General features: G+C 29.3%; 1 long non-coding RNA gene across 2 annotated transcripts in view; it reads right to left on the bottom strand.

Moving 5' to 3' along the window:
- Positions 1-4090: 4090 nt before the first annotated feature.
- LOC142331644 (uncharacterized) overlaps positions 4091-20052 on the bottom strand; it is a 104219-nt gene continuing 88257 nt past the window's right edge. Inside the window, exons 4-5 of one of the 2 annotated variants that reach the window (XR_012758059.1) lie at positions 5750-5809; positions 4091-4284 (exon numbers count right to left, since the gene is read on the bottom strand). This is a non-coding gene — a long non-coding RNA (uncharacterized LOC142331644). The remainder of the gene's footprint in view (positions 4285-5749; positions 5810-20052) is intronic. The other variant, XR_012758058.1, reaches the window with a different exon arrangement.

Raw genomic sequence — 20052 nt, 5'->3', positions numbered from 1 at the left:
ATGTCAGTTCATTTCTTTCTTTTATCACTATGAATTTATATATACTTAATATTGTTTGTGTTGAAATCTGAGCATTTGTTTTGTGTATTTATGGAAGTTTTCCAGTTTTGGTAGATATAACTTTAATTTAATTTAATTTCTCTATGATATGGTTAGCAAACGTTGACTATGTATATATTATAGGCTATTATGTGTGTGGTACAGTAATTTGTTTCTCTATGTAATGGTTAACTTGAAACAAAACAAATTGTTTGTTTACACATGCTTTTACTTTATATATAAGCATGATGTACTTTTATTTGTGCAGACAATGACAACTGGAGCCTTATTTAGTGAAGTATTTCTGTACATAAAACCAATATCTAAAAAATTGGCAATATTACATTTTTTACAGAAACTATTAATAGAAGCTTAGTGAATCAGTTATACTACAAATAAACTCTGCCAAATAGAAATCAGTCTTCTGAAAATCAGAACATCTACTCAACAACATAATATTTTAAGAATTTTCATTTTTATAAGTAAATTATTTTCACAATGATTGAATACAGCTGGATTAGAAATGAACAAGAAAATAATTCATAACTTTTTTGTGGGTTATTATGCCTTTAAATAGTGGATAAATAGTCCTTTTGAAGTCATTTGACATGCTTAACAGAGTTTTATGTTTAAATTAAAACTATAATCTTTATGGCCCATAACTTAAATATTTTATCTCTGGAACTGGGTTTAATTTAAATTAGTCTACGAACAACTATTGAAAAAAATTGAATAAAGAGACAAATAAAATCTGTTTATTGAATAAAAAATTTACTTTAGTAACTAGTTTTTGTTTTATATTTTTCAGTCACAGGTTCAAGTAAAGAACCTGTCCCAGGTTGGATTGATAATTTGTATGGCACTTCTGGAGTTTGTGTTGGATATTCAACTGGATTTATAAGAATAATGGAATGTGATCCTAATGTTACAGCTGATATAATACCTGTTGATGTTGTAGCTAACATAATAATTGCTTCAGTATGGAATTTAAATTGTAGGTGAGTTTTAAATTTTAATAAAAGTTTACAAAAATATATTTTTAATCATAAATTGAACCAATTTTAATTTTTAAGAAATTACAACTGGTCTTGTGCAAGTAACTCTTTTCTGCAGTCTTTCAAGAATTTCTTGGTAAACATATTGATTTACAGTCTGTCCTGTAGGCAAAAACTCCTTATGGACAATGCCATTACTATCGAAGAAACAAATTATCATGATTTTGATTTTTAATCTGTTCATTTTTGCTTTTTTGGGACGTGGTGAGTTTGAAGTGTACCACTCCTTGCTGTGGCATTTTGTTTCAGGGTCATAGTCAAATATCCAAGATTCATCACCAGTATTAACATTTTTTTTAACTGATACACAATTTCTGTCCTCCCAGGCTTCCAAGTTCCTTCCACCATCACGAGATATCTATGACGGGTGGTGGATGATGTGCTCGAAGAAGCAAAGCTACTATAATTGATTGACTGAGGCAGAACTTGAATCTCTGATTATTGAATGATGAGTCATACACTTTGGTCATCTTCGTCTGATAGATTCTCATGCATCAATCTATTCTAGAGTTCAGCATCCCTACTTTTATATCATACTTGGCGCATGTCCAGAAACTTTTTTCTGTTTCTTCAGAAACAGCCAAGATATGCTGCTCCGCTAGACAACAGAGCTCAGCACTTTTTTTAGCTCTAGATTTTCAGATACCTCCAGTACTACTGTTATTCAATGTTATTACCTCCTTTAGCGTCCTTCTCCTGTAAATTATTGTTTTAGTTTTTGTATATAAAAACTACACACATCCGGTTACCTTACAAAAAGTTTTATAATATTATAAACAGCATGAATTCTGATGCTATAGTTCATACAGATGGATCTAAACACGATAATTCTGTTGGTTGTGCTTCTGTGGTTGGCAATAGAACATACTCATGTGTTTGGCCTTCCCAGCATAGTCAGCATTTTTGTCGCAGAGTTGTATGCTATTAATAAAGCCTTAAGTATAATTAACCAAACATATGACACGTAGTCATCTGTTCAGATTCCATGAGTGGCTTGCAGGCGATTAGTGCTACCAGACACGTTGGCGTCTGTGAGATTCACTCTATCATATCTGAGATAAAACAGCGTAACACAAGTGTGAGCTTCTGCTGGAGCACCAGACATGTTGGAATTTCAAGAAATGAGCAAGCTGATAGTGCAGCAAAATTGGCTAGTTTGTAGCCTACTTCAACTAATCGCATTGTTTCTGATGACCTTGCCTGTTATCTTGAAAGATAAAATGAATGGAAAACTACCATCTACAAAAAACTTCATCCAGTTAAGAACACTATGTCTTCGTAGAATTCCTCATGCAGGCTTAACCGTTGAGAGGAGGTATGTGAATAGGACACACTAAATTTACTCATGGACACCTCATGAATCAGACCGATGCACCAGTCTATGTTTGTTGCGACTGCCAACTAACAATATATCACATCCTTGTGGACTATGTCTGTTATGCTGTATTGTGTCCCAAGTTTAAACTAGGAGTTAATATCCAAAATATTAATGTCTACAATTTCTTAAGGCCGTATATCTGGATTCAAATATTTGATTTTAACTGTAATGTGTGACTTTTAACTCTATTTATGACTTTTAACGTACAGCAATTCGTTATTTCATGTTAATCTTTATATTGTTTTTATTTTTGTTTCATTTTGCATTTAGAATATCGCATAGGTATTTTATATCTGTTCAATTTTTAAGGTAAATTTTGATTGTTAATTTGTAATCATTTACTATAGTAATTTTTGGCTGATAACAATATCTCATTGTACACTCAGGAAAAAATTTGCCAAAAGATCAGATTTGAATTGTGTCTATTCAAGTCTAACATTTTCTCTAACTTTATTTATTTTAACTATAGTTTGTAAATCTAATTTTCAGTCTTTTTTCTGCACGATACTCTTGATTTACCTTGTTTTAATTGCGTTCAGTCTTTTCTTGGGTTCAACCATTTAAGTTAAACTTTATGTTTTACCCAGAAATGTTGGCGATATAATAGGGTACTTTTTACATTTATATTTGTTTTTTGGTTAATTTCACCTTTAATTATTAGTTATAATAAACAGGTAGTACATATTTTCAAATCTAATGTGCACTTTTTCTGAAATTCTTTTTGCAATTTGTGTTAATCCAGTGTTCATAATTTATGGATAACGAAAGTACAAATAAAGTTAAATGTACTTTAAATTTAACTACCACTTCTCTAAAGGAGTCGCAATATATAAAAATAGTTTTAGTCATTGATTGTTTTTCGCATTAAATTTGAGAGAACCAGATTTCAGCCTAAAAGCTTTTTTGTACTACTATTCTTCTGAATCTTTAGCACAATTCTAGTTCCTAGCAAGACTTACAACCTGGCCTACCAAATCAGAATAATTAATTACATGTAGAGAAATGCTCCAGAAGTTCTGTTCCTTCAGTTTTGTAGTAGCTCACATTTCAGAAGTAAGTGCTTATCAATTACAATTGATTGTTGTATACACATAAAAATTGTTGATTGATTGTAGTTGGGTCTTCTCATATAATCTATATAAGACAATATAATCCGAGAAAGAGTGAATGTATGATTGTTAAACATATTATATTAGGTTAGGAACTCTTTAGTAAAGAAAACACAATAGGATGTTAAAAAACTGAAAAATATTTATTAAAAAAAAACCTTTAAATATTTATTTTTAAAAAAATCACCTAAAAATGCTCTCAGATAAGAGTAAAGTTACTTTAGAATGTTGCTGTATTTTTAAGGATTTTCTTCAAGGTTTGCAATAAAATATTTTTACTTGGAGTAATATTATCATTAAGCCCATTAACATTGCTGTAAAAATACACTTATGAATTTCTTTCTGAATTCAGAACAGTATGACAAAATCTTGTGAAAAACAGAAACTTTAATATTTTACATTAAGATTTTTTACATATATACCATTAACAAGTTTTGTATTTACAAAGACACTAATTACCTAATCCTTCATCTACTATTAGGTACACTTTCATTGCCTGTACAATCTAAATAGGATATTCAGCAGGAACTTAGTGAATTTTCGAGTAAGTTTAATATGAGAAAAAAAGGTGTTCGATTGTTTACTGCAGTCTGTTTATGTTTACATTATAAAGTGCATAAGAATCCATTTGTAGTATATTTCTTAGTTGAATTTGTGTAGCTGTAGCTGTAGTTTGAATCTGCAGGTTTACTACTTCCTGTAACTTCAAAAAGTTTAGAATTTTGAGGAAATATAATTACTGTAATACTAATGAGATATTTTTCAAACTGAAATAAGCTATTCTTATACTATTTTTCCTGTATTGCTACCATAAAACTTTTAAAAAATTTGTTACAGAACAAAAAAGGACAGTATTAAAGATCCACCAACGAATTAAGGCACACAAAATCCAATGACATGGAATAATTTCTGTAAACTTGGCAAAAGATTGTGGTCAATTTCCATCTTTGCCTATACAATTCCCATTCTCATTCTGGTAAAGGACAAATTTAAATTCAGCATTTTTAAGTTCTTTCTTCATTATCTACCAGCATTACTGATAGATATAATTGCACAAATTTTTGGTAAAGAAAAAAGGTAAGCTTTTGTTTTTAATGACAATTTATAACAGGAAACTAGAGCCAAGACTGGCGAGAGTTTATTCCTTGATTACACTTTTGTAATTATTACTATTATCCACTTAAGAAAAGGAATCATGCCAAATGTTACCACTCTATCATAGAGGTGGACAAAATGGTTGAAATGAGTTGAAATTATAATTTAAAAGTTTAATTAAAGCTTATACTTTTAAAAATAGATACAGACTATTTATATCAAGGTAAAGATACGTTTATTTTCCCAGGGTAAGTGCCCACCGGGCTGGTCTAGTGGTTAACTCATCATCGCAAATCTGTTGATTTTGAAGTTGAGAGTTCTAAGGTTCAAATCCTAGTTACTTTTATACAGATTTGAATATAGATCATGGATACCGGTGTACTTTAGCGATTGGATTTCAATTAACCACACTTCTCAGGAGTGGTCGACCTGAGACTGTAAAAGACTACACTTCATTCACATTCATACACATCGTCCTCATTCATCCTCTTAAGTAATATCTTACGGTTGTTCCAGAAGCTAAACAGAAAAGGAGAGAGGATAAGTATAAGAATTGCTCAACTTCCTGAATAGTTTCTATAACATTTTAAAGATTACTTCTTTCTGAATATTTGACCTTCAGTAATTACATCACTCTACTCATCTACTGCTGTAAGTCCTGCTGTTAGTGCTGTAGAAATGTACTTTCACTCATTTACTTTCACTTTAAAATGTTCAAATGTACTTTCACTTTTAGCACATTTCAATTAATCACACTCTATCGATAAATGTTTTAAAAAAGAATCAGAAAATGAGGATATTAGTTGAAAAAGTTGCCGAGTAGACAAAGTGTTTAATCCAGAAAATTTGTACCTACAATTTTTTTTATCTTCATACACTTTCCTAATGCTAAATTATAACATTAAGTTAGAAACAATTCTAAAATAAAAATTAATTAAATACCGATATCTATATTTACTTTACTGAAATTATTCTTTTTAAAATTCATATTATTCCGCTGTATTGTTAAAATTATATTTAATTTTTTTAAAAATAAAACACCTAGTACAGTATATTGAGATGGCATATCTTACCTTAATTTTTCATTAAAGTACTTCATGGATCCTGCATCCTCAGTCATGATTGAAGTTATTCTGTAATAAAAATATAAAAATAAAAATACTAAAATAATAATTGCGTATTAATTTTCATAGGTGCTGCTATATGTTGCAGTATTTATAAGAACGTCTCCCTCAAATACTGTCGATAGCTATCAAATTTAAATTTTGTTTGTATTTATACGTGTAATATTTTTCTAATATATTTAATTTTATGTAATCTTTATTAATTTCTAATACTTCTAAATTTGTGTTAATATCAGAAATACAATGTTTATTGTTTATTAAATGTTTATGCATGTATTTATTTATAGCAGTCTTGGTGAATATTTTTAGTGAAAAAAAAACTGTGTTAAACATGTTATTCATTTTATTTTTGTTGGTATACTTTCAGGCAGCTAAAAATATCAGAGAATGTTGACAAATTTTCGCAGTTAGTATCACATTTCTCTACAAGACAATGGGATTTTTCTAACAAGAATACTCAAGATTTGTGGAAATCATTAGATCAAGAAGATAAAGAAATATTTCCATTTAATATTGAAGATATTAATCGGGAAGAATATTTTTATAATTATACGAGAGGAATAAGACAATACTTATTAAAAGACAATTTGTCAACTATTCCAGCCGCAAAGAAAAGGGCAAAGCGGTTAGTTTTTCTGAATCTTTTTTTATTAGGCATTACACTAGACGGTATTCTCTGTTTTTATTCTTCTCTGCTAATCTCAAAAATATTTATATAACATTCTTCATCATGTGATATCATTTAACAAATTTTATTATACATTCAAATAATACTACTTCTAAAAACCTACTGCTCTGAGAATGAGTTATTAATGTTTTATTTTATACTGTTATCAATTTTCTCAAACTGATCAGTGAATTAATACTAATGTCTATTTTCCCATACCGTTATTATACTCTACACAACCTCACTAACCAAATTTGGAAAAATTACCGTTAAACCTATCGATCTAATACTCCATTTTACAAGGGTGTTCAACTTCTTTAAATTTGTTCATGTATTTTATGAACCTGCATCATTTTCTTGTTATACAAATGATTTTAAAGTTTCCTTTCCTTTCTGACCGATCCCTACATTTATATTTGGTACAAGCAGATTTATTTGCCGTATAAATGGTTCTCTTAGTTGGTGCTAATCTGTTTTTAATATCATCTTTACTTTCCCATTCCTTTGTGATTTTATCATTTAAATAACAAAATTCTCATAATTCTGATATGTTACCTCTTTTCAACATTTTTGAACATCTACCTTTATGTCAGTCATATTTCATTACTTATATTTTATTTCAAAATACTACCAGAATTAATTTTAATTAATTTTTTATTTCCACTAGAACAAATATATCATTAACTAAATCCTTATTTTTAACCTATATTTATTAAACTTGCTTTTTCATTATTTATATGTACAAGTTAAGAAAAATCATAGGCTGATGTATTCATGTCCAATTCCTTTCAAAATTAAATCTTGTAAATTTTCTCTTGCAATTATAACAGCAACTATCCTTGTATATATTTTTCAATTGTATATATTATTCATTAGCTATACCCCGACACAATTTTTAAATATCTCATTCCATTTGACATCATCAAAAGGGTTCTTAATATCTACAAATAAAGTGAGTAGTATATTTAGGCAGATTTATTTGTCTTTAGTGTGCCTCGGTTGATGTATAACAAATAACACGTGGATTTTTATACAGATGATTAAAGATATCACTATGTTTTTTTAAAAATTGAATAGCTTTTTTGTAAGATAAATAGTCATTATTAAAAAAAATGAAAGTACTTTTGTACTAATACAATACTACTATTATGAGATTAAGTTCCAGTTAATCTACATTATTCTGTGCACTGTAGAGTAGTATTCAGTGAAATATAAACGCTTTTGTAAAAGTAACTTCTCATCACTGGTTCTCATTTTAAGAGTTCTTGCAATGATAAAAATTAAAAATATGAATTAAAGTATTTAACAAGTCTCTGCAGGTGGCAAAAGATGGGATCGATCGACAAATGGCAGATAGACCTACAGACTGATCCCAGAGATCAGAGATGGCTGGACATGGGGAACTGGATATGGGTTGAACCAGCTCCTTAACAGTCACAGGTATTTTAAAGCATACTTGTGAGCGTGAATGTTGAGACAATTTGTTTGTAAAAAAACAATAATAAAAATATTAGTAATAATAATAATAATACATAATTGTATGATTCTCAATAACTTTGTTTTTTGTGTTTTTTTTCAGGATATATTTGTCAAATTACATATTATTAATATTCTTCATTTTTGTATTTGGATGCATAACATGGATTGCTGTTGGTTTCATTACAAGCTTTGGTTCAATAATTGTACCCTTAATTTATGATTATTTTACATACAGCTCAACACATTTACATGTTATAAAAATGAAGAAAATAATGCAAGCTAGATTAACAGTTTTAATCGCATACATTATTAAAAAATATTTAGAAAAATATGAGGATGATATACCAGTTCAATATATTTCTTTAAGAGGTGGAATGTTTATATTTGATAACAATAATGATCTAAATGATGAATACGTATATGACTAAAAACACCATTTTATACATTTTTTTTTTGCAATGTAGATTATAAAATTCAATACTAGTATTGCATGAACCATCTAGGATAATTAGTGTTAAAGGTATTTTGTTAATTATCAAATCTTTTAAAATTACAATATATAAATGTTTAATTAAAATAAAATAAAAATTTATATATTTAAATTTGTGATGATGAATACCTCCTTCAGTTGGCAGGCATGCTATTGTATAACAAAATAAAATATATTTCGTCAATAAAGATGGCGAAGTTAAACTTCATTCATCATGATGAAGTAGATTAAAAGTCTGTTTCATTCTTAAAAAATGAAACAGACTTTTATACTTGAAAAATATTCAGCTCAAAAATTTACAAACGTTTTTATCTCATATGGAAAAGTTTACAATTTATTACTGATTTGTGGCATTATGAAGAAAGAATTATATGATGCTTAATTTAAAACTTTTAGAGCATTTATTATATATAACAAGCAAAATAATGTTGCTTAAACAAACCGATCAAAAAAATGAATTACCAATGCAAAACAAAAACTACTTTTTACCTTCTTATGGTTCTTTGTGTGATTTATTCATAAATTTTTACTAGTTGTAACATATGGTGTAAAAGACACTAATGTTTTAAAGAATACTTATTTATTAGTTTTACAGGGTCATTTCACATCAAACGCCTACTATGTACAAGAAAATGATAATGGAATTGGTTTTTATAGCAGATAATGCTATTCATACTAGCTATAGAGGTACAATCAGAATATTACCTTTCCTGCAGCAAATGAGGTCAATTTGTTTTTTTGAGGTCTTGCTTCAAAGCAAGACCATGAATGAAATTTTTGTGGATGAATATTCTTCTACCTCGGTCCTAAAAAATTAACAGCTTCAAGAAACAAAAGGAAAGGATAAGAAATGGATTGATTTTGGTGTGTTAAGTTCAAATTCAACATTAATTTCATCTTCAAATACTGTAAATGTTGTATTTTGAAGGTTGGGTTTCAATTAACAACTCGGTTTGAACTAGTTGGCTAGAGTCTATGTACTACGTAAATAAACTATGGTCCATCACAACCAAAATAGTATCTAAAGCAAAATATCAATCAACAATCACTTTCTGTTAATATATGCTGCAGATGTTTATTAACTAAATCTTATTTTTATTAAGAAGTTTTTTTTTTGTAGTAATGCACAAGTTAACATTTATATTGACTTTAACTTATTTCTAATGTGATAAATAAATTTATATTTACAATAATCTGGGAAGTGAAATAATATAAATGTAAAGTTTACAATATGTTTATAACATTTTCTTTGAATTTGGATTTTTATTTCCTTTGAATTTTCATTTGGTTTTGAGTACTGTATGACTAAAGAAAAAGAGAAATACAAGCAGAATATCTGTGGATGTACTTTCATTGTGTTCAAACTTAGTTTTAATTAAAAATTATCACATCATCTTACCCAAATTATTCTGCAGATAAAATAGTACCCGAATCTCTGGGACACCTTAAATTACAAAAGCTGATATCTAACACTTCAAATCAGACATGCTTGGGAGATATGCAGAATGCATATATACAAACAGATGAGGTCATTAGTAAAAATACAAGAATAACAAATTTCAAGAATAGGAAATAAACATGAATAGCAGTAACATTAACTGAAATTGCTTGCACAGCTGTATAATTTTTAGAAATTTTTTTCTATTCTGACAGTTGCAGCACAATGAACTGTTATTGTTAGATGTCCTTAAAACACTTTTTGATTTGTAGTTGAAAGGCCTAACATTGCTTTCCTGCAAACTCTTGAAATTAATACAATTTTCTCAAACAAATAGAACGACGGGTGAAATAAATCTGGAAAGGATATCCATTCACAGTCTTAGTTAATCATAATTGCTTTATTTGTGTTATAATTTTACAAAAATAAATGAAGCGTTCATAAATTATCGAAGCAAATTATATGATAAGACAGTACACAGACATCTGCGATGATGACTAAAATATAATTTAACACTTCTCTAAAATTTGAGATTATTTTACATTTTTACAGTTACATCTTCCTCAGATTTACAAAGTACTATTCACAAAATTAAACATAATTTTCATAAGATACACCTAATTTTTTATTCATAATATTATTATATTTTATTTTTCAAAGTTTTTCATGTTTGAAAGCTCACGTAAAAAATTTCATCACAAAAATTTGTTGATTACCTTGAATTTTCTGTATGCTTTCAGCTAACTTAAATAAGAAGTTCATTATAACATGTTATTTTTCAACTAATACTCTTCTATTAATGAGAGTTATATTTTTATTATTGTAGTCGCATGAAAGTTCACCAATATTATTATTACATCTGTCATTCTTGATATTAATAAATAATTTTTTTATCATTTTAAAATTACATTTAAGAAAAAGTATTTTTAGTTATCTAAAATGTCATATATCAAAAGTTCCATTATTGATATTAATAATCGTTATAAAAATTTTTGCTTTCATTCTTGGTCGAGTTAATAAATATAACATCATACAATCAATCAAAATAAATTTGCATGATAAATCATCAGAAGTACGGCTCATAACAATTCTCTCGTGAATTGTTAGTCCAGCAACAAAAACAATATTTATTCAGTAAAATCTTAAGGTTCAGAAATGTTTTTTCAAGTTAGGTTTTATAAATATTCAAATCTGAAAATGCGAGATACCTAGATTTTGTAACAAGAGGCGATATTAATATTTTGAAACATTTCCATGATTAGCTTGTAATAAAATGCACTGCATTTTTTTTAGCATTTGACAGAAGGCTATTACTTGAAAACAATCCTACCAGAAAGATAACATTTAATAACATTATTGAAGGCTATTTGTTTTGCAGTGACAGCAAAAACTGTAATATTAACATAATTAACTTGGAATTATATGCAAATACGATAGATGTTTAAGTAAGAATAGGTAAGCAACCAAATATAGAGAGTGGGACATAGTTTTGTAATTTTCATCATAGATTTACACTGAAGTTTCAATTATAAGTCTTTTGCTAAAGTATCAGGCAAAGCAACTTCGTGTTTAATTGCTTACTCACAATACCGTATTCCAGCTGGTCTGGAATTGATCATCATAGGTCAAAATTGACCATTTTACTAAATTCTTCAAATTGAGTGGCTAATGGTTCAGCAATTTCATTTGATGAATCTGCTATATGTCTTTAGATTGAAGGCAATGTATTTGGTTAAAGCAGGTGTAGCTAACAGTTTTTGCCTCCAAACTGAATTAGAAAAAAAAATGTTTACTATGGGCCAAACGTAATATTAAAATTAAAAAATATTAAATACCAAAACGATTCGAGTAAACAAAATTTTATTATGGAATTTGTTGTACTTTTATTTAGATTCATTAAAAAATAGGTTTGTTCACAAATATATTTTGAGCTGAATATTACTAAATATTTCTTGGCAAGTTTTTTAAATTTCTGTATTTTCCACTATTTAATTGCTTATAAAAAAAAAGCTAATATTGAAGAATTTTTCACAGGCTGCATAAATTCATTAAACGTGCCATATGTTGACCATGCCTGGGTGAAAGTATGTATTCTCACAGAAAGCCTTCACTTTCTTTCAAATGTCTGCTGCAGTCATATTTCTGCTAATGGATCACACGTTGTTGCAATAATTTTTTTTTAATCTCTTACACCTTTTTGCAAATACTGTATTTTTTAAAGGCAACAAAAGTTTTTAATGTTGGACATTTCTTGAAAGCATTGTATGTTTTTTCTTTTTTTGATCACTTCACAAATCTTATTATTCCACCATTCACGGTGGTTTCCTGGGTTCCCAGATGTTCTGTAAATAAGTCTTAAAGCCGAGTCAAATATAAAATCAGTTATTGTGATGACATCAATTTCAATAACTCTAGTTTTTTCTGGGAGGTTTGTGTTAGCAATGAAGCTTGTTCAAGCTGCCTTGTTGAATAACCATATTTTACAGACGGGATTCATTTTCATTAGAGCACCAGTTGAATTTGCACCAAAAGTGGTCACTTTTGTGAAGGTTTTTTCAAAACCTTGAAAGAGTACTTTGATGCAATCGATGCAACTATAAATCTATGCAGGATTTCATTAAGCTTCTGGCATTAAAACAAGTTCCTGAGCCATTATTTAATATAACTATTTCAGTATTTATAAGGAGCCTTTCCAACTCTCTTCCTCGGGGATTTATTCAGTCTAATCCCCAAAGAGCATTATGTGCATTAGTTACCCATTAGTAATAGGGTAGTGGGTGGAGGAAGCTGGGCAATTAATTGCATTATGTCATCCTCTTTCCAGTGAAAGTTTGGAAAGTGTATGTTGCAGAGAGTAATCTAATGGGTACTTCATTCTGATTGTGACCTCTGACCCTTACACTTGAAGGTTGATCTCACAGATGAATATTACACTTTCTTAATTTAAAATATCATCTTGGGGAAAATGGGTTTCTTACAGATATATACAAATAGGGTTCAGATCGTTTAACAATCATAGAAACTCAAGGACTCAAATATCCTTGATGCTTCACTGCAAATCAATTTATTTATGTAAGAGATTAATTTCAGACTTTGCCTTTTGGCCAACCCTTTATCTTCTTCTCCATCCTAAAAATTGCTTCATTGTTTAAAATTATGTGAAAAAGGAGAAACAGTCACCCCTTATGTTGTTTTAAATGGTCTCTCTGGTTTGGTAAGTAAGATCACCTGAGAAGAAAATGGCATCAAAGGCTCTTTAGAGGAGGTTCTGAAAATTTACTTTCATAACTGGTTCATCTGGTGGATTATGTACCTGAACCTTAGCCTCAATTTTATATGGTTTTCTAGTCTGTCAGATGCATTTTGATTTTCTTTCAAAAGAATTTTAAATTTACTCAAACAACCATTGAATGTATTTGTAAAGTTTCTCATGTAAGTAAATACTCAGCAAAACTTCCCATTTGAGAGTCAAGTGAATTTCCACTAAAACCTCAAACACAAGAGTGAAGAAAACACGCAAGAAAATGATAAATGGAATTATTTACAGTAATGGTTATTAAGCTTCTTATGAAAAGTCACAGCATTTCGTTCACCAAAAAAACATAACTAACATGATAACCAATAAAACAGCTTCGTTATGTAATTTTCTTTATACAATGGTTACTTTTTTAATGTTTTTTTGGTAGTTATGATTTTTTTTATTGAGCTAATACATAACTACTTATTTCATGAAAAATAATAAAAGGCTTATCTTCGCTAAATTACCACCTTCCCTCATAATCACCAGGTACTAAGGTCTGAGTGAACTCTTCTAGTTAACAGCTCTCTGCAAACTCCTTGCCTCATTATGAACACGTGCTAATTTAAACCTCTTTTTTCTTTTCACCTCTGACAACATGACTGGTTCATAACGAGAGGGTTTACGTGTATCCTAAGTTACAATAGATTGTTCAGCAATGAAAAATTAATAAACAAGAAACTGAATGCCATGACACAAACTCCAAACAGCCCTTTAAAGAATTAAAAAGGAAAATAGAATAACAAAACAAAAATCTATCGACAAAAATTTAATATACAAGAACAACTTTCTCGAAAATATTAATAAAAAAGAAATCTATGAATTTAAAAAACAATTCACCAAACTAGAAGAAGAAAATAAAGAGAAAGAAATAAAAATGCAAGAAACGTCAAATAGAATCAAAATATTCTAATATAACCAAAAAAAACTAATCCTCATATAAAGAAGCAAAACAACAAAAACCTACAACAAATTATTTATAAAATAGAAAAGAAACATGATGAACAAGTTGGGGGAAAAGACATAGAGGAAATCTACAGACACATGCCCAATAAAATAAATTAAAGATAAAGAGAAGGAAATATCATAGTAAAATTCATATATAACTCAAACAAGTATTAAAATTTATAACTAAAGAAAAACAATTATAACAAATTCAGATGTAGAGAACAAACTGGATGAACTGAATATTTGTTATGCATGAAAGCTTCACAAATCAATAAAAAAAATTCTTTTGGGAAGGAATCCATTTAGTTCTTCAAGGAAAAGTCCTTTTTTAATGGTCAGGACTATGAGAAACAATAGATCATATCTCAGTCAAAAAAGAGGAATGGAAGTGAATCGACAAAAAAAATATGTATCTATAAACCAAAGATTTACTTACATCAAAAACTTTACAAATCAACAAAAAAGATTTTTCTGGAAATCAAAACTATACATCTGATAAGAACATATAGTAAAACCAACTCCAAATCCAACTAAATCCAAATATAATTTTTATATAAAGCAAATAAAAGCTTAAGGACCTTTTTCAGTAAGTGGGTACAACCTTTTTCTTTTTGTTTTTAAAAATAATAAAAACATTTTTACATTTATATAACAATAACCAAATAACTTTTTTTTTAAATAATTATTAATATATTTATTACTGAAATATGTGGCTTTAAATTATTACAAAACTAGGTGGACCTGGAACAATTGTAGTATTGATGAGTCTCTGTTTTCTAAAAGAAAATACAATAGAGATTGAATGTTACCACAATAGCGGGTTTTTGGAGAAATTTATCATGAAACAAAAAAATGTTTCATGTGTGCTGTTCCTGATAGAACAAAGGAGACATTAATGTCTACAGTTGTAGCATGTATTGAACCAGGTACTAAAATCATATCAGATTTATGAAAAGCATTTGATTGTATAGAAGATTTAGAAGGTATGAATTATATACTTACACAAATGACAGTAGATATAGGCAAGTCCTCATTTTCAAAAAGAAATTACAATACGGGCAGAATTCTTTCAAATCAGTGGGCATTTGTAGAGAAATTATAAATATAATCTAGCCAAACTTATCCTACACTCTTTTTGCTCGCTAACCTTGACTAATTACAAACGTGATACAGAAAATCATAGTGAAAACTTTGTTGATCCAAAAACAGATGCATATACCCAAAGTAATGAAAGTTTATGGTGGTGAGCTAAAAATCACAATAAGAAGGAATGTGACCCTAAACAGCTATTGGGTTATTTTAATAAAAATTATGTTTTGGAGGTTAATTTGGTTATTAAAAAACAAAATAAATATGGGTACTTTGTTACTTTTTGAAAAAAGTGGTACCCACTCACCGGAAAAGGACCAAGCTTAGTCACAATTTTATATATACTGGTTTTGATGTTTCTTCATTGGACAAAAAGTATATATATCACTATAAAAATTTATTTACATACTCAAACAAAAATGAATCTGAAAATCCAAGATCATGAAATATTAATAAATAATAATGAAAAAATGTATAATACAAATTGGAAAATACAACAGTACAAATAATAAATACAAGCCTAATCTAAATATCATCCTCATTAAACAGAAACCGCTTAATATAAACTGGTGTACACTAAATATGCAATTAAAAAGAATGAGAATTGAAAAATACATAATTTGTCTATCAGAAGCATAATTGAATTTATTGAAGAACTAGAAGAATATCTGAAAATTGAAATAAATCAGGGGAAAAATTAGCAGTGATTTTAATATAAATGCAATAGATGAATCATTAATTCTAGCAAAAAAATATCTGAACACACTATCTGCATTATGGATTACTACTAAGCATGATAACCAAACCAACATCAGAAGAATTTGTCTAGATAACCTTAACTCAATATAAATAGATCACATCAATTCCAATTTACTACCAGAAAAAATAATACTTTATCCTCTTCCAAAAAAAAAAAAAAAACATTTTTAGTTGAAAAAAGACCCAAAAAAACAATTGTTTGTTCTGAATCCAAAAAAAATTAACGTACAAAGAGACTGAATACTATTTGTTACTCTCAACATTACATAGTAAAGTGTATAGTGAGTAGAGAAGGGTCTCTTTACACCTGCTATCACATCAACCCTGGCTGCCACACTACCAGTTATAATGGTGGTGTAAGTTCGATTCCAAAATCATTTTCTATTATACATAATCTGCGATAAGCCATGACCATAGTGCCCAATCAATGTAGTGAACTGAAAGTGGAAGTCAGATCAGGATCATTATAAAGAATGGTTACATTTCCAGGTCTACTCATTTTATTACATTTTGTATTTGTTTTCACTGTATATACAATAAATAAATTAAAGAGTAAACAAAATAATCGTTTAAACAACCGAGTAAAAATATTAAACACCTCTTATGATTCCTGAATCATTCCACTTTTGGAGTGAATGGCCAATATGAATAAAGGGGATTAAAGTTAAGCAAACTGTTTTAAATACTAAATAATAAAATAGCAAAATAATAGATTTTGCTCTTAATGATTGAGTAGCTTACATTTTCGTGTTTCTTCTAAACCATTTGTTTTTTACATTTGGATTCAATTACAAAATAATAAATACCAAAATAATGTTACTTTAAATAAATGTTCTTAACAATTGAATAGCGTGCTTTTTTTCATACTTTTCCTAAACTAATTGTTTGTTATAAGTTTTTTATCTTGGAAGGTTTATCATGTTTGCATGAATCACCGATAAATATGTTTTTAAAATATATAGGGCTCAAAAATCTACCACACTCTTGAGTCAAACTGACATACCTACAAACATAATTTTTTATTATTATTATTATTATACTACAATTAACACTGCATATTTGTTTTAAATCTTTTTATTTGTTAAAACTAATTTAAATTGTTTAGTTTTAGGTGCTGCTTGGTAATTTTGATAATTATCAATATGTTATATATAGTGCCATATTATTTCTTCAAGTTCCACATTGAACTTGTTAGAGCCTGCCTGCCAAAATGCCTTATAGCTACTCTTCAAAGTCATAAGAACAAAAGAATTGCAGTCTTTTAAATGTACCAGCAATATGTAAAATATTGCAAATCAAAGTTCCAAAAGAAACAAATATGAATACACCATAAGAATACACCATACAGATTTCAAAGACTAGCATTACATGACCATGTTGATAGGTTGTACTTGTAATTTCCGTTCTAAGAAATTACTTAAAAATTTTACATTCTAACATCATCGGGTATGTTGTGTTATTTTGATGGAAAATGCAATGTTTTCACTGATGATTCTTTAAATAGAAAATGATTGGATCATGATCAAGAAACTGTTATTGGCCACAACTTTACACAACTTATTTTCCACAACTTTACTCTATGATCAGCTCAGTTTCCAACATTTCAACAATAAACTTGTACATTGACTGTGGCATATCACTAGTATTTGGAATAAAACATGAAAAAGTCACATTCACTGTTAGCAAAATGCAAAAGGATTTGCTGGAAATGGTAAAAAAAAACACATTGTTAATTTTCCTAAAGACTTGAATGTGAATTTTATCAGATTAGATGTTGCTATTCACAAAAGAAATGAAGTATTACTTTTAGCTTACATCATAATGTATTAAGATAATCCGAAACCAATGAATATGCTCAACCAAAAGGCATCATCCCCTAAAAAAATTTAAGAAATGTGAAAAAACAAAATTATACAATATTGAAAATGAAAAAAACCCAAATTTATTATTTCAGTGAACATTAATTCATCGGTGTCAAACATCAATATTCTGAAAATTCCATAATAAAACATGATGTTGATAGTTGCAGTGAAAAGCCAGTAAGTGTGAATGAAAAAGCACATTATTGTAGGTAAAGCTACTCAATCAAATTCAACAATTTCAAACCGGTTCAACAAAAAGCAAAAATTGAAATCATACATGACAAGAGATGTAAAAATGAATTTGATACATTTGAATGATAATCGCATGAAAATCAGACAAAATAATCAATGGATAAACAATAATCAAAAGGTTGCCTTTACATCAACAATAATTCAAAACACTACAACTTATTTACCTTATGAAACTATTTACTTTTAACAACCCAAAAAGAGAAAGCCACTTCACTATTAAGTAGCCACTTCTAATTAACTACCCAAATAATGTATATAATATTCATGAAATAAAATACATTTCCTCCTCTATGAATCATGAGACCTTGCCGTTGGTGAGGGTGAGTGCTCAGGGATACAGAGTAGCTGGACCGAAGGTGCAACCATATCGGAGAAGTATCTGTTGAGAGCCAGACTAAGGAATGATTCCTGAAAGAGGGCAGCAGCTCTTTCAGTAGTTGTTAGGGGCGTGAGTCAGGACGACTTAAACGGCCGTATCAACATCACTCAGTCCTCTGAGTACTGCGCAGCTGAAAGCAATGGAAAACTACAGCTGCTTTTTTTCCAAGAAAATGGGGCTCTCTGCATTTTCACATAGCAATAATGGAGGCGCCTTCCTTGGTAAAATATTCCGGAGGTAAAATAGTCCCCCGTTCGGATCTCCGGGTGGGGACTACTAAGGAAGGGGTCACCAGAAAATTAAAAAATAACATTATACGAGTCGGAGCGTGGAATGTTAGAAGCTTAAAAAAGGTTGGTAGGCTAGAAAATTTAAAAAGGGAAATGGGTAGGACAAATGTGGATATAGTAGGAATTAGTGAGGTTCGGTGGGAAGAGGAAGGCGACTTTTGGTCAGGTGATTTTAGAGTAATTAACTCAGCGTCAAATAATGGGCAGGCAGGAGTAGGTTTCGTGATGAACAAGAAGATAGGGAGGAGAGTGGAGTATTTCAAAATGCATAGCGATAGAATCATTGTAATAAGGATAAAATCAAAACCTAAACCGACAACGATTGTTAACGTCTATATGCCTACAAGCGCCCATGATGATGATGAGGTAGAGTGTGTATACGAAGAGATTTATGAAGCAATTAAACACGTAAAAGGAGATGAAAATTTAATAATAGTTGGAGATTGGAATGCAAGCATTGGAGAAGGCAAGGAAGGAAATATAGTGGGTGAATACGGGCTGGGCAAAAGGAATGAAAGAGGGGACCGACTTATAGAGTTTTGCACGAAGTATAATTTAGTAATTGCCAACACCCAATTTAAAAATCATAATAGAAGAATATACACTTGGAAAAAGCCAGGCGATACTGCAAGGTATCAGATAGATTATATCATGGTTAAGCAAAGATTTAGAAATCAACTCGTTGACTGCAAAACTTACCCTGGAGCAGACATTGATAGCGACCATAATTTGGTGATAATGAAATGTAGATTGGGGTTTAAAAACCTGAAGAAAAGGTGTCAGATGAATCGGTGGAATTTAGAGAAGCTTGAGGAGGACATTGCAAGAGGTCTGAGTAAAAAAGATAAGGTAGAAAATGTAGAAGAAGAATGGGAGAATGTTAAAAAGGAAATTCTTAAATCAGCAGAAGCAAACTTAGGCGAAATAAAGAGAACTGGTAGAAAACCTTGGGTTTCAGACGATATATTGCAGCTGATGGATGAATGTAGAAAATATAAGAATGCTAGTGATGAAGAAAGTAAAAGGAACTATTGGCAATTAAGAAATGCTATAAACAGGAAGTGCAAACTGGTGAAAGAAGAGTGGATTAAAGAAAAGTGTTCAGAAGTGGAAAGAGAAATGAACATTGGTAAAATAGACGGAGCATACAGGAAAGTTAAGGAAAATTTTGGGGTACATAAATTAAAATCTAATAATGTGTTAAACAAAGATGGTACACCAATATATAATACGAAAGGTAAAGTCGATAGATGGGTGGAATATATTGAAGAGTTATACGGAGGAAATGAATTAGAAAATGG

This window comes from Lycorma delicatula, chromosome 10 (genome assembly GCF_047948215.1).
Source record: "Lycorma delicatula isolate Av1 chromosome 10, ASM4794821v1, whole genome shotgun sequence".
In the NCBI taxonomy this organism is placed as follows: Eukaryota; Metazoa; Arthropoda; class Insecta; order Hemiptera; family Fulgoridae; genus Lycorma; species Lycorma delicatula.
The sequence above is the reverse complement of the archived record's forward strand: the minus strand, read 5'-3'. Positions and strand labels throughout refer to the sequence as shown.